At 36.6% G+C, this 15,658-nt stretch overlaps 1 long non-coding RNA gene across 1 annotated transcript in view; it reads right to left on the bottom strand.

The window, feature by feature from the left end:
- Window positions 1-283: 283 nt before the first annotated feature.
- Window positions 284-15,658, bottom strand: part of LOC118353281 (uncharacterized) — a 37,539-nt gene continuing 22,164 nt past the window's right edge. Inside the window, exons 4-6 of the long non-coding RNA XR_004811972.2 lie at window positions 4,415-4,662; window positions 2,526-2,626; window positions 284-1,086 (exon numbers count right to left, since the gene is read on the bottom strand). This is a non-coding gene — a long non-coding RNA (uncharacterized LOC118353281). The remainder of the gene's footprint in view (window positions 1,087-2,525; window positions 2,627-4,414; window positions 4,663-15,658) is intronic.

Genomic DNA, 15,658 nt, shown 5'->3' with positions numbered 1-15,658 from the left:
ACCGTTGGCTTGCCTGCCCAACTTACGTTCCTTTCAGACTGTCAGCTTTAACATCTTACTAAATCTTGCAGCACAACTAACTGCTGGTACTCTTGAATATGATTCTGTACAACCAGAATTTTAAACAACCAGTTGTTTAAAACAGACTCAACATAATAAAAATGAACTTGTTTGTCTCCATGGAGGAAGGTTCTGAAGGAGGTTTCAGAATACCTGAGATTTACCTTCTTATAATATTGTCATGAAAAATAACTATTTTTGAAGGAAACAGTTCCAAAATATATTCAGCAGTTCCATATTTTCTTTTAAAAGGATACAATATGTATTTGTCCTGATGAATCAGCATATTATGATTTGTTTCCCTTTATATGCCAAATGGCAGCTCACTTCTTTTTTAAGGCTGTCTTTTGTAATATTTTGTTTAGTTTGTTAGCCTCTTATGAAATACATACCATAAATGTGTTCAGTTTGCTATTTGTTATCAGCTGTAAGTAGTAAAAAAAAATAAAATTTAGATGGTAAAATTTCTACACACATTGAGCCAACAAGCAGGGAATAAAAGCCAAGATACAAAGTGAAATGCAAGCACTATAGTGTTTTGCTTCTATTTTCCTGCTTTTTCTTCCATTTTTTTCCTTTTCTCCATTAAGCTTGCCGTAAATTTTAGGACAAGTTCTGTACTAAAGTAGATGGATAGGTAAACAAGATAAAATGTACTTTTCAGAAAATCTAGAACACCATTTATTGTCTATGAAAGGAAAATACTTCTAAGCTTCTCTTATCACTTAGAATTGTTTCATTACATGTTCAATAAACCATGACTAAAGAGTTTATTTACACATGCATTTTGACCTTGCACAGTGAACAAAAAAGAAAATATGAATGGAACAAGTTAATCATGATATTCCTCAAACTTCTGGAGCAACTTCATTTTCATATGTGTCTATTTCCATTATTCCGACCTTCACCCTGGCATGGAATTTCCTTCTATCTGGTTATATAATTCTGACAATTTTTCTCCAATCATTTTCATCAGTTGCTTTATCAGTTTTCACTTGTTAACTGAATGAAACTCAGCTGTAAAATCTGAAAAGACACAGAACCATGCTTATTTTCCTGGCTTAATTGGGAGAAAACAACACTTCAGTGTGACTAGATTTGCACTGTAGTTTTGCTCTAAAACCTTACAAGTTTTCTTTTTGAATTGTAACTCCTATAACACCCATTTATTTTATAGGATCATAAAATAGCAGACACACACACACACACACACACACACACATACTTTAAAAGAGAAGCTTTTTTTCTCCTGGGATCTGATTAAATGTTGTATTAATGTAGTTTATGACTCACAATTGAGGCTATTTTTAAAATTTTCTTCTTAATGCTGTTGAGTGTATGCTCAGATGCCTGGGCTTCTATGATTTGCCAGAGGATTTCATCTTGGTTGATTTCCTACATTTGCTATTTTGCTTTAATAACAAAAACACTTGTCATATTCTTCTAGTATAAAGGAGTATCTGGTCACTGCTCTTCCTAGAAAACTCTCTCTATACCAACACCGTAAACAGGACATCAGCCTTCTGGGTTCTCAGGAATTCCTGCCAACTTGCTTTCGTCTTCCTCACAATATGACATAAGTGGCCTCCACAATAGTCATTGTGTCTTTAGCATGGCATCTATCCATTTCAATTATAAAAATGCTTAGAGCAATTATCTTGGCAAGAACCAGTCTAGAAGAACCCATCTCACATATTGACCCATCTTGAACTCATTTCATCTCTGCCATCATCCTGTTAATGGCACCTGATGTGTCTCTGAAACATAATTTTATCTCTTATATTTTTATTAGGCTGAATAGGTTTACATTTTTATTAGGCTGAATAGGTTTACTTAATCTCAGAATATGATGCCTTACAAACCCTGTGGCCAGAAATTCACCTGCCTCATAAATAGGAATAAATTCAGCATCCAAAACAAAACAAGCCCCCCCAGAATGCAAATTCTCTAGTCCAGGAGTATTCCCAAGATCCACCCTGGTTGATGTGGTAAGACTCCAGCTGCACATCTGACAGCCCTTGGAATTGATAGCACTGGTGGCTCTAGGCCAAGCAAAAGCAGATGGGACAATCTTTTTAGCTACAGTGGGTGTAATGTTGGCAAAGATCTTCAGTAGCAATCTTCTCTGTCAACAGGTCTGCCCCCTCTCAGAAAAGAAGTAAGGCATGAGCATAAACTAAAGATGGAGGATAATTTGATAGTGTCTGTGGGGAAAAGAACCTCTCACTTTAATAGACAGTATTATAAATATTATAATAGAGTTATTAGTGGGAGCACACTGGAAAAAGCAGCTGGATTGTAGCAGTCAAAAATGTTATAGCCTCAGGCTTGAATATGAGAATACACAGCTGAAGAAACTTTTCATTGACCATCTGTTCCATAAAACCATCAGAGATGGAGAAAGCAACAATGTCTTCTGCTAATGACTCAAGGGAGAAGGGTGGCTCATTACTCAGAGGACTTACCCACTATTTGCTTCTGAGAAACAGTAGTGATGACATCTGAGTGACTTTCTTTGACAAATGTGTCTCTGGTTGAAATACTGGGAACTCTGGGGCACGTCTCTCTGGAGGAGAAGAGAACCTGAGAAATCTTAACAGTACTTTCTGAAATAAAGAAAAAAATCCCCCAGATACCTCAAAACATGGCAGTGTGAGGATGAGTGGGAGGACGTTGCATGATTATTTTGCATTTACGTTATGTTCACCAGCTTATATGCATGTTTATATTGATGAGTCACCATGCTAATATGGGGAGATTAGCTCGGTCTCATATATCCTATGAAAATTCTGCAGGAAGAGAGTAGAAACAAAGTGCTGTTCAAAACTATACCTATACTTAAAGGTTACTAAGCAACTTTAGACAAATTTTCTGCCTTAATTCCTCTTCAGTCTTTTAGGAGTAATGAGTGCCCACATTAGCTCCAGACCTTGAAAATAAGTGGGACACAGTCATTTGGGGGCTTCAGGGTGAAGAGGAGGCCACTAAAATGTAGACAGAGCCATAAAAAAAGGTCTTTGCTAATAGCATCCCTAGTTTGTGGCCTACATAGGCTAATACATAGTCACTTAGGTTGCTGTAATACATACATAGTAGGAAAGGACTTAAGGGCCAATGAATTATCATATAAACTTTTCTTCTGCAAAGCTAGTGTTTGAATTAAAGCGAAAGTATCAGACTATTAAATATAATAATTTTGGCCATAGTTCTGAGGCTGAGGAGGAAAAAGTGATAATTTTGAAAGCAAAATTTTCAGAAAAGCCATACATAGAAAAGGAAACCTGTTGCTCCTTGGGGAGCTGCTTTCTTAGAAACACTGTATCCTAAAGTCATTCTTTTCTATTCAAAATGATGTCTTCCTGCAGGATGATCTTCATAGGAAGCTATCCTGATTGACACTAGAGTGATAGCAGATTTAAGAAAAGAATAATGGATGTGAGGCAATTGATCAGTGAGGCTCCTGGCCAGTGGAGTAAGGTTTCTGGAAAACCCAGAAATAATTTATCAGCTGGGTCTTGTGATTAAGATGGCACTCCTTGGCACTGTCTTCCAGTAACAGATGCTCTCCTCAGCCTTGCCCACCCAGTGTGCAAATTGGGCAATGAGAAAGTGGAAACATGAAATACAGATGTAAAAACGCAGCTCAAGATGCCACAAGTTAGTTTTGCAAACTGGTTAATATTTTATGGGAAGCTTAGAACAGAATATATATGTGTTTTTAAATCCTAGGAGGGTAAACCACTGACTCTTATGTTTCTTTCTCACAAATCTGGATCAGGAGGCAGATTTAAGAGAAACATGCTGGAAAACTGTAGGCAATGCTGCCTGTGACCAGTTTGTACCTCTGCAGGTCCCATAATAACCATTCCCATGGTGGGCTCTCTCTGATGGCAGGAGCTGCCTCAGTCTCTCTGCAGGATGCCTCAGAAGTAGAAGAGACTTAAGGGCTCTGAAGCAGCCTACAAACAATGACAAACAGGAGGTGGTGGGCAAACAAAATAGTTTCTCACTCCTCTGGAGAGACAATTCTAAGGATTACTTTATGCAGAGTTTTGATTTCCAACAGCAGTAACAGACTCATTAATGCAACACACACTAGGTTATGTGGGAATGAATAGAAGTTATAGTAGGTGAAATCATATGATAAAACAAGGGAGATAGAAAACAGGAATGATGCTAGAAGAGAGGAGTGATGTCATAAGCCCAGGATGGGTAGAGGTGTCTTCTAGGGTCGGGGAGAGACTGAGTGACTATCTTCCCCTTTCTGCACCACCACTATCCTCAGAAACTCTGCGTGACTCTGTGTCATAACTTTGTGATATGCATCTGGGATTCATGTCCAAATCCCACTTACCCCAAGCCACGGGGATTTTCAGATGATAAAGAATTTGCTGTCATTTTGAAATTTTGTTTTTATTTCTGCCTGGTTGTGTGGTATGTGGCTCCTGGTTGTAATTTTCCATCTTCTAAAGAGGCATTCATCTTCATCAGTATTTGGGGAAGTAGTGACAATGATCTGGTGAGGAAATGCTTGGCCCAGACCACAGAACAACTGGACTCTGGTCCCTCCTTTCCTCTTCCCACTTCTCCAAAGCAGCTACACTGGCAAAGAGAAAGACAGGAGCTCTCAGGATGAATTAGAACATCATCATTCCAGAAGAAAAGACAAATTCTTGTGCGTGTGATAGATGGCTGCATGGTATAAACTCAGTGACCCTGGATTTGATTATTCAGAGGATTCCAGATACTTGCTAGAGAACAGAGTGCCCCAATCCTTGACCATCAGTGTCCTTCCCATACCAGGTGAGGCAGCCAATCCTTTGAGTTCAGGCTGATGAAGGGAGCACTGTGGAGCCCCTGAGACCACAGATCTGAGATGAGAGCCCCCAACTCTGCCCTGTAGGATTGCAATGCTATGTTCTTCTTAAGCAGAGGAATACTGAGTGAAACATCAATTGAAGATTGTGTAGAGAAAGAAATTCTTTGAGTTTTCCAAAGAAAAAATACTATAAAAAGATACTGTTATGCCCTCATAAAAATAAAACAGAAAAGGGACACAGAACTCTAGTATTCCAATGTAGAAAATCATGACTACTGATGTTTGTACCTTCCCCAAAGAGAGGAGACAGAGTTGGATCTGAAACACTTATTCTTTCCTTGTCTTTCAGAATTAAGACAGAGATAGGTAGAGGGGAAAAGGGACCACTGACAAGTTGGTTTTGACTTGTTTAACCCTGAGCTTTCCAAGGGTTACCTATGATCTTTCCTTGCATGAGTTTCTATGCCCACAGTCTCAGAGGACATAAGTTGCTAATACAAGTCTTTCAAATGAAGCCCACAGCAGGGAGCTTTATAGGAAGGGAATATAGGATACATGGCAGATTTCCTGCCCTGCCCACTATTAGAAGGAGTAAGCAAGAAGACATGCAAGCTGGATACAGGCAATTGGAGATTCCCCATCCCATCTCCTGTCCTTGGGATGTGCTTCTCTTGCCTTCCTCACTCCCAGAGGCTGCTCCAAGTATAAAGTCTTGAATAGAAATGTGGTATTGAGGTTACCCCCTGCACACATCATATCAGGATCAGCATCAATTTGATGCTTGGGTTGTAGCTTAGCAAAGTCCAGGTCCTAGAAGATCCCTTAGACTCCTTTCCTACAGCCTCTAACGGTGTGTTTTCTAGACAGAAAAAATCAGACACAGAGATAGTCTTCCCAGGAAATTTCTGAAATCCCAGGATTGATAATGGTGTCCAGGGCATCCTCTCTACATGTTCTCCAGGAAGCCTGTGTGCACCGCCAGAACTCCACAAGATTGCACTATTGCTCCCAGGAATATCAGGCCATTGCCACTATCTTCATGAATATGTGTTTCATCGCCAAACAGAAAATGCTCCTCCAAGTCTTTTGTGGAAGAAAATTTCACTCCAGTAAGGAACTTCATTAATTCTCATAGGAGCACATCTCCTTAAGAGTTCTGCTTTTTTGTAATCAGTGAGGTTTATCCTTCACAAATACGTGTCTTCCTTCAAATACAAAAGTGGTTTCCTCCATCTGTGTCTTGGTTTGCGTGGAGGTTTGAGGCATCCAGGAACTTGAGAAGGAAGGTGTCAGCTTTGGCTTTAACACTCTGCATTTTTATGCTTCTAAAGAGTGGCAGGCGCATGGAGGGAGGTAAAGAGAGGGAGGGTTGCACATCCACTATCATCCGGAGTCCTTTCAATCTGCTAAGATACCCTAATTTTGAAATATATAATTATCCTGTGTAACTTTCATTTGGGGAAAAAACAAAAACTAGTATAAAAATATTCATTCATTCATCCATTGAATGGCTTATGAAAGTGAAAAAAAAAAAAAAAAAAAAAGCAAGTAAAGACCAAAGCCTAGGGCCTGGCTTAGCCAGTTCTTCACCAAAAACCTACCTTCCTTTCCATCTCAACACCGGAGATAAAGTGAGTCTGTAAGCATGTCTGAGTGAGTAATATGGGAACATTAGCATGTGTGTTGTCACCTTGGCTATTTTCTGGTGAGTCCTGTGCACTTCGGGGTTGTTAATGGGTAGAACATTCTCCTTTCTTTTGCTTTCCCAATAGAAGGAGGCCAGAGGGTAAGGAGGGCAGAGAAAAGGGCTTGGCTAAGTGGGGAGGAGAAGGAAGACATTCTATTTTCAGGCTTGGCCAAGAAATCCTTATGTATTTCCAAGTAGCACTCAGGTTATTCTCCTGCCTCTGGATGCATACAGAATTCAAAGCCAGCGACATGTTAAAATCACCTCCTGGCCTGAGCCAGCTTGCCCAACCTCCACCCATGACAACTGGAAAACAGCTGCTTGAAGGGGCTCAGGGACAGGGACTTTTTCCTCAAAACAATTCCATTTTTGTATTCTAGCAAATATAACCAATGCACAGTGAACATAGGGTGGGGTCTGCTTTAGGTGAAGCCATGTGTTGGAGGTTCAGGGTAGTGCTCTGGTGATCCCTGGAGGTGGAGAATTCAGGAAAAGGTAGGAAATGTTTGGTTAAAAACATTTGAGGGTGCCCAAATGGCTCAGTCAGTTAAGCGTAAGTGTCTGCCCTTGATCTTGGCTCAAGTCATGGTCTCAGGGTCCTGCACTAAGTGCAGGGTCTTAGGCTCTGCACTAAGTGTGGAATCTGCTTGAGATCCTCTCCATCTCCTCTCCATCTGCCTCCCCCCCCCGAAATAAATAAATAAAATATTAAAAAAAAAACATTTTGAGTGGTAGTGCTCACAATCAGAACACACAATTAGGGTGAACCACCATTCACCCTGTACAGGGCTGTGTTTCATGGGGTGCCACTGATACTGAATGCAATGGGAATGGGACTTCCTGGAGTTATATGATACTCAGGCCTATACCATGCACCTAATATCAGGGTAACCAAAATGCATGAATGTTTAGATACCTATTATACATTCCTACCTAGGCTCTCACCTGGGAGGAAATTTCGCCAGAGATAGAGCAGACAGGGGCTAAGATGGATGCTGGGTTAAAAAAGGAAGAGTTGGCCAAAGTTAGCAGGGTAATTGAGGGAAAGAATGTGGTGATATGTCAATTGGTATCCCTTTCCTATGCCTGTGGATTCAGACATACTTCTGCTGAGATGAACCAATGTGTTTAATGGAGGGACTGAATAATAATCACCATAGTTTAGGAACTGCACAAAACATGCTGGTGTCCATACTTAGCCCAGAGGCTATGGGGCCCTCACATTTTAGTGGACCATATAGGCTTGCACTAAGAACTTCCAATAGCAACAATGAAGGACCAAAAACAAGGTCTTTATTAAGCATTTTATTGAGGTGGACACCATGATTAAGGGGAAACTTGCTCTCAATATTAGCTAGTATTGGATGTCTTTTACCTAGTAAAGACTGACTTCAAATCTGATAAAATTTAATTTTGAAAAATTAAGTGATGAGATATATCTTTCACCTAACCAGTTGTGAAATATGTTCTTGATTTTCTATTATTATATTTTTAATATTACAACTCTTCAAAGCAGCAGATATCATTTTTTTTTTTTTTTTTTTTTTTTTTACAGAAGAAGAAATAGAGGCACAGAGAAGTTAATGCATACTTAGTGGACTAGCGTAAAAGAAGGATCTGGAGAACCCTCTGTGATTGTAAGGAATAAGTTAAAATAAAGTGACAAAAAATATAAGGTGATTGTTTTAACTAACACAAGGGAAAGTACTGACTCATGGAAAGGGTAAGTCTGACATTAAGGCTGCATTCAGACACCAGGATTATTGCAAGGGTCCAACTGATGTCCTCAGGATTCAGTTTCTCTTGATCTCTTGGCTCTATTCTTTCATACTTCCTCAATCTCAGACTTCATGTGGTAGAAACATGCCTGGCAGCAAGTTCAAAATGAAATCCTTTCAGGTTGTAGTACAGCTGACAACACAGTTTCTTTCTTTCTTTCTTTCTTTCTTTCTTTCTTTCTTTCTTTTTTTTTTTTAAGGTTTTATTTATTCATGAGAGACAGAGAGGGAGGGAGAGAGAGAGAGAGAGAGAGAGAGAGAGAGGCAGAGACACAGGCAGAGGGAGAAGCAGGCTCCATGCAGGGAGCCTGACATGGGACTCGATTCCAGGTGTCCAGGATCATGCCCTGGGCTGAAAGCAGCACTAACCGCTGAGCCACCAGGACAGTTTCTACTTCACAAGAGTTGCTATAAGAGCTTTACTGTTCTTTATTGGCTCTAGTTGGGCTACATGCTCTTCCCTAAACCAGTCACTGGGGATAGGATGCTTTTTTCTTTTTTTTATTGGCTGGGTCTACGTCCCATGCCCACCCTTAGACTAAGGGTAGGGGTAGAAGATGACTCCACCTACACCTAAACAGAAACTAAAGAATAGAGGTAATTCTCCTAAATGAATTTTGATACTTGTTTTCAAGCATCAAACAAGTATAAAAGGAGGAGACATACTTGTTTTTCACAATATCTCAATGAGCTCTGTTCCTTCATAATGGCCACAAAGTTCTTAATTGAATTGAACTCTAATTCTAATGATAAATGATGAACAATCCAGATTTTGTCATCTCCCTCCCAACCAAAAATAGATCTCTAAAATCCATGAATCCATTTACAAAGATCATCAAATATTTAGATTATAAAACCAAATTTCTGATCCTTGCTGCCACAAGTTGAGAATAACTTTTCATCTATAAACAAAGCAATAGTAGAAACAAAATCCAAAATTAGTTGAGAGGAGGAAAATCTAGAGAAATAGAGTTTGAGCAAAATTAAACTTTTATTGTCACCCATGTTCACCTCTGCAGGTGATAGAAAGACATGCCTGGGCTTATGCTGCCCAGGAGATGCATTTTTCTGGCAACACATAACCTGGCTGTCAGGTGAATCTACTTCACATCTCAGGAAACAACTTTCAAACATGATACATAATTATTTTTGAAAGACATCATAATCATGACTTCTACACATATACAAAACAAGCATTGCCACAGGTTTATTTAACTCATTAACTAATGAGGAAACCAGCAAATGTTTCACCTCTTTCCAGGGAGAATCCAAAGTACAACACATACATAAGGAAACAAGAAATGCTAAAATGAATTTACAGATAGAGGCAAATGAGTCTATCCTTAGGGTAATTACCTATTGCATTCTGCTAGCCATAATTTCCATATTTATGGACAAGAATCATTTTTTAAAATATTTTATTTATTTATTCATAAGAGACACATAGAGAGAGGCAGAGACATAGGTAGAGGGAGAAGCAGGCTCCCTGCAAGGAGCCTGGTGTGGAACTCGATCCCGAGACCCTGAGGATCACAACCTGAGCCCAAGGCAGAGGTCCTTTTGAACTATTGAGCCATCCAGGTGTCCCATGGACAAGAATCATTTATATTATTACCAGTTTTACACAGCTTACAGAGATATAAATAGCTCCCAGCTATGAAAAGTAGAAATAATATAGATAGAAGGGATTTACTATCCCAGATTTTTTGGCTTTTTGCCAGTTTCCCAATATCCCAGGACTCTGATATGGCCACAACAGGCAATCCAAGAAGACCTGTGAACCCTACTCCTGCTATATCCTACTACATTGGTAACAAAAGAAGGGAATTTTCTCAATCTCCATGTCTCATACTTTTTTTGTAAGTAAAATGGCTATCCTAGGTTTGTTTGAATCCCCTTTTCCTAGAATTTTCCTGGAAATCCATGGAGATTAGACAAAAATAGTGTAAGTCAAAACCATCTGTCCCCCTACAGTGTAAATATCTAAATTACATACCTTTTCAACTATACGCTTTGTTGTATTCCCTAGTAAGGCTCTATTTCTTGCTTCTTATTTCTTTAAAGTCCTTTCAGTTATAGTCTATATTCCATGTACATCATACAGTGGCCACATACAACTTATTCCATGTTTTTGCTCATTGAACATTCATTAATGAAAAACCACTCAACATTAACATTATGAGCTGGTATGCTGACTGAACATGTAGTGGCATAAAGTCTAAGAACTGTTTTTCTAGTTTGATTTGTTGAAATACATAATGCCGTCTTTCATGACATGAAAGTTATCTTTCATGACATACCTTGTTTTTTTCATTTTTTTTAAAACCCCCTTGAATCTCTTGACCAACAAATTTTTTAAATTTCTCCATTGAAAAAACAAACAAAAAACATTAATGTCAATTTTTAATCCCTTCTCAGTGCTACACAGGATGACACTACTGGTCCCCATCTTAGAAGAGTAATTAGTTACACCAACATAAAAGAATTCGATTCTTCAAGGAATGAAGCCGATTTCAAGGAACAGTCATAACAATTGTTTATAATTATCCACTTCAACTCAGTATTGCTTTTTCATAAGTAATGTCCCCTTTAAGAACAGCTTTGACATTTAAAGAGCTAAAAGTTTGTAATTTCTGTCTAACTCATTCAACAAGTTCCCTACAGCAATGGAGTACTTCAAAAACACTGCTTACACTTCTTTCAATTTGCATAATTCTGTTGCTAATGAGCTACTGAACACTATGAGCAAGAAATAGATAGACCTCACTTAATAAATTATTTAAAAAGTCAACAAGATTTTTGAGATCTTTCATTCCAAATTAAAGTACAATTTCAGTGATTCAAAGAAACCAAGAATTCTCTCAACTCCATTTGTTAAAGAGAGCAATGATTTTTGAAGAGAAAGAATTAAAAAATACTGAACTTCATCTGTTTTACAGATGTTTATCAAATATTAGAGAAATAGCTAATCTTATGCAAGTTGTCTCATAAAACCTGCTACCCAGCACATTTTGTAGGCTAATAGAACGTTAGTATCAAGACCAAATAAAAGTAATGTCAAAAAATGATGCATAAATATAGATGCAAATAAAATACCAAGATTCAGTAATATATTTTAAAAATCCTATTAAATTATTAGAGTATAAACTAGGAATTCAATAATGGTTTGGAATAAGCAAATGTACTTTATTATAACAACGTTCTCAGTAGATGCAGGACAATATATTTTAGGGCATAAATGTCAATTTGTGATTTAAAAATGTCTCAGCAAACAGAGAACTTCCTTAACCAGTAACAGTTATATTCCAAAAATATATGTCCAATACTAATGGGAAAAAAATACCTAAAGACCCTTTTAGGTTGGATACAAGAAAAAGAGTACATATAGTAGAAAAATACATTATTTTTACTTTTTAAAATCCCTCTCAAAATTTGGTTGAAAGTTTATTACATTTATATATTGACTGGGGAGAAATTATATCTTTGTGGTATTAAGTCATTCCAAATAAATGACAGGTTCTTGTTTTATTTTGAACTTGGTTGTTAATATTTTACCCTGTAAAGATTGCTTTTATTATTTGTATACAAATTAGTATATGCATTGACACTACATAACAATCTTGTTTCTTAAATTTTTTCTCCAGTAATTGTTAACAACCATTAATGATTCCAGCCAAGATCAATTATTACCACAGTGGTTATGAGATTATCTTTCCTAGTATTTCTTCTTTATTTATCAGTTTATATTTTTATGTAAAGAGGGCCTCTCTCCTACTCCCTTATTTTCTGTGCAGCAATTTTCATATTATTTTCTATATATGTTAATTCAATATGTTATAATTTGTTCAAATAAAAAACTCTTCTCTAAAAAATTAAGAAGAAAAAAATAGGCTTTTTTTGTCTACACCATTGCACTTTTATTCTTTGCCTATACTCCTTATCACTGTGAATTTTCATGGCTACTTAACATGTCACATGCATATACTTCCCATCAATACTCACTTTGTAAGTAGAGATCATCTTACCTGTTTATAACTGAGGAAGACTTGTCACAAGTAAAGTGTGGTAGGTGCTCACAAAATATATAATGAATAACTTTCAGAGAGCTTTGTTAAATGAATGAATGGCATATTAAAAGTTCTACCAGTAGTAAAGTAGTATTCTTTTTTACCTTTGAAATAGTTTCACAGTTCTAGTGAATAATAAGGAGAACTATATGAAATGTCTAAATAAATCCAAAAGGAAAAAGTGAATTAGAGGTAGAAGAAACTAATGTCATCATAGAAATCAAGGCCTTGCAACTGGGAAAGTTATAAGTACCTAAAAGAAGATTCTTCATACAGATGTCAATTAACATAAGTTAGTAGAGATAGGACAATGGAAGGGAGAAAACAAATATTAAAGAGAATATTAAATGGTAGCATGAGAAAGTACAAAGCATAAAGCAAGTTATTCTTCCTAGGCTCACTGATTTAATGTAAATAATAATAAAGAAGAAAAATATTAGGTTTTGAATTTGCATTTGTCTCTTAAAAATAACTCAAGGAAAAAATATATAAATAGGATATTATTAGGAAGCTCCAAAGTAGATGAAGTATCTGCACTACATTAACAGTATCTGCAAATATTAATAAATTCAATTCTCTGGATCAAGAATCCTGAAACTTTTTGTGAGGTCTAGTAAAGCCTAGGGATCCCTTTTTTAGAATAATATTTTAAATTTAGTATAGTAAAATACAAAGATTACAGAGAAAATTATAGACATGTCATCAAATATTTTAAAAATATATTCATGACATAGTGACGTGCTTCTTTTTAACACAGTATTATAAATGCAAATTATTATATGTGCAAGGCACAGTTAAATTTTATCTTTTTATTTTATTTTTTTAATTGAAAGTTTACAGTTGAAATGTTTATTTCATCACCTTAATTTTTTTTAGAGATTTTTATTTATTTATTCATGAGAGACACAGAGAGAGAGAGAGAGAGGCAGAGGGAGAGGGAGCAGAGGGAGAAGCAGGCTCCATGCAGGGAGCCTGATGCGGGACTCGATCCTGGGACCCCAGGATCACACCCTGGGCTGAAGGCAGTCACTAAACCGCTGAGCTACCCAGGGATCCCCAATTTTATCTTTTTAAAGAGAGCAATAAAAAAACTATAGGTGCTTATCCTAAATAAGAACATGAAATTTGAGTGGATTTTGACAAGGCAACATGTATGTCACATTGGAGGACCAAAATTTTCAATATTTTGTTTGAAAGTTATAAGGCTTGAAAATATCCATTCCCAAGGATTTATTGTTACAAATGCAATTAAAGCTTTCATGGCTCATCTCATTAAGATGGGGACTAACTACTCTCAAAGAACATCAGAATTTTGTAAGATATTTTGAATTAAACATCCCTGTGTGAACACATGACATCATCATTTGGTGGCTAAATGACCACCAGGCAAAGCATTACCAGAGTTGGCCAGTTGGAAACTGTAAGACTCAGATCACATAAAATAATTGCTATTTGTATTTGGTTATAGCTATAAGCATTAATTTTATATATGTGTGTATACATATACACACTCTATCCTTTATTTTATATACATAAGCATAGGTCTAATGTGTCAAAAAATATCAATAGTTTCAACCGATACCAGTACCATAGCTAATGCTCAATACTAAGAGTATTTGTCCATATTTTGCCTACATTGGAAAACAATGCTATATTTCCCTTAAGGAAAGTAACCTTACAAATTAGTGAAAACACAGACACCACAAGTTCACAACCATCCCAGATTCTATCCTTACCTCCTTGAGACCATGAACCAATGTGAAGACTCACTGTGTCTAGACCCAAATAGTATATTGCCTCAGGGTATTGATAGAACTTACACATATAAATAATAATACTAAGTACAGCAGTAATAGAAAACATTTGAGCACATTACATATGTTTATTAATTCTCACAATAGCACTATGAGAACCCCATAAGTATTGCTTTCATTTCACAGCTGAAAGTGATATTTAGGTGGAACATTTTTTATCTCAAATCACACATCAAATTAGTGGAAGAGTTATTAAAATCAATATTCATAGTTCTCCTAATGATGAAAATGTAAAACAATATGCCAATATTCAGATGCAGTATGTGTATATCTGTATGAATTTTTCAATAGGACCTCATATTCAGTGTACATTGAATGATGGGTGACACTGTAGGAAGGCTAGCTGGAGGACTCAGAATGAGAAGAAATCTATTATATAAAAGAAGAATCAAGAAACTGAGCAACAGAGTGAAAGCTGGGAAATAGCAACTCATTACCAGTTGACCTCAAAATTAGGCGAGAGAGGAAACCAAATGTTCTAACAGCAACACTAGGAGATTAACATTTTCCCCACTTTGTGGGTCACTCATCTGCTAGATGAAGAATACAGATACAATTATTCTGAAAACAAGAGACTACACTTCCCTGTCACAATGCTGTTGAGTTGCCTTGACAACCTCGGATCAATCAACATTTCAAGTTTTGGATGAAAGACTTTTTTTAAATTCACTTTCACATGTTATTTATCAAAATAAGATAAATATGTAATAACCTTCATAGACTTTTTCTATTATATATGTATTTATGGTATTTATTAGCAAGATGCTGGGTAGTTAGGTACGTGCTACATACATTAAACATTTCACCACCTGCAGGAGATGTTAAATAAATTCCTCTAAAGTTTGATGGAGTCACCTGGCAGCCTTCCTAATTTAGGAGTAATATCAAAAGTAATTTGATCATGACCATTACGTAAGCTGTATGTGTAAGGCAATAGAATTTGTTAAGAAAAACAATAATAACTTAATGATAATCATGTGTAAACAAGCACTACACTAATTTTAATGGCATACAAATGCTATGGCTCCCTTGTTAAAACACCTGAACCTACTTACAACTCTCTCTCATTATTGAGTCTCCAAAGACCAAACAAAAATAGTGATGTTTTTAATTATCCTGATTACAACCCACATTAAATAAGAATGTGCCCCAGGAGGATATGCAGAGTTTGTGATTTTTAAAGCCATTTAGAACATCAATTTTGTATTGATAGACCTATAGCTTTTCTAGGAAAAAAGAACCAACCCCCCAAAATGTGGTCTCTATAAATCCTGAAAAATACTGTTTTTTTTTAATGATTCATCTATTACCCACATACAAAAGAGTGTATGTTAAAATACAAAGGGGAGAGTGTATATTTCATGCATAACTTGTTACCATCTTCTGAATATATTTAACACATTTGAGGCATAATGAAAATGAAAATTTTAGAC

Source organism: Canis lupus, chromosome 34 (genome assembly GCF_003254725.2).
Source record: "Canis lupus dingo isolate Sandy chromosome 34, ASM325472v2, whole genome shotgun sequence".
Classification (NCBI taxonomy): Eukaryota; Metazoa; Chordata; class Mammalia; order Carnivora; family Canidae; genus Canis; species Canis lupus.
This window is presented reverse-complemented; position numbering and strand designations above follow the sequence as displayed.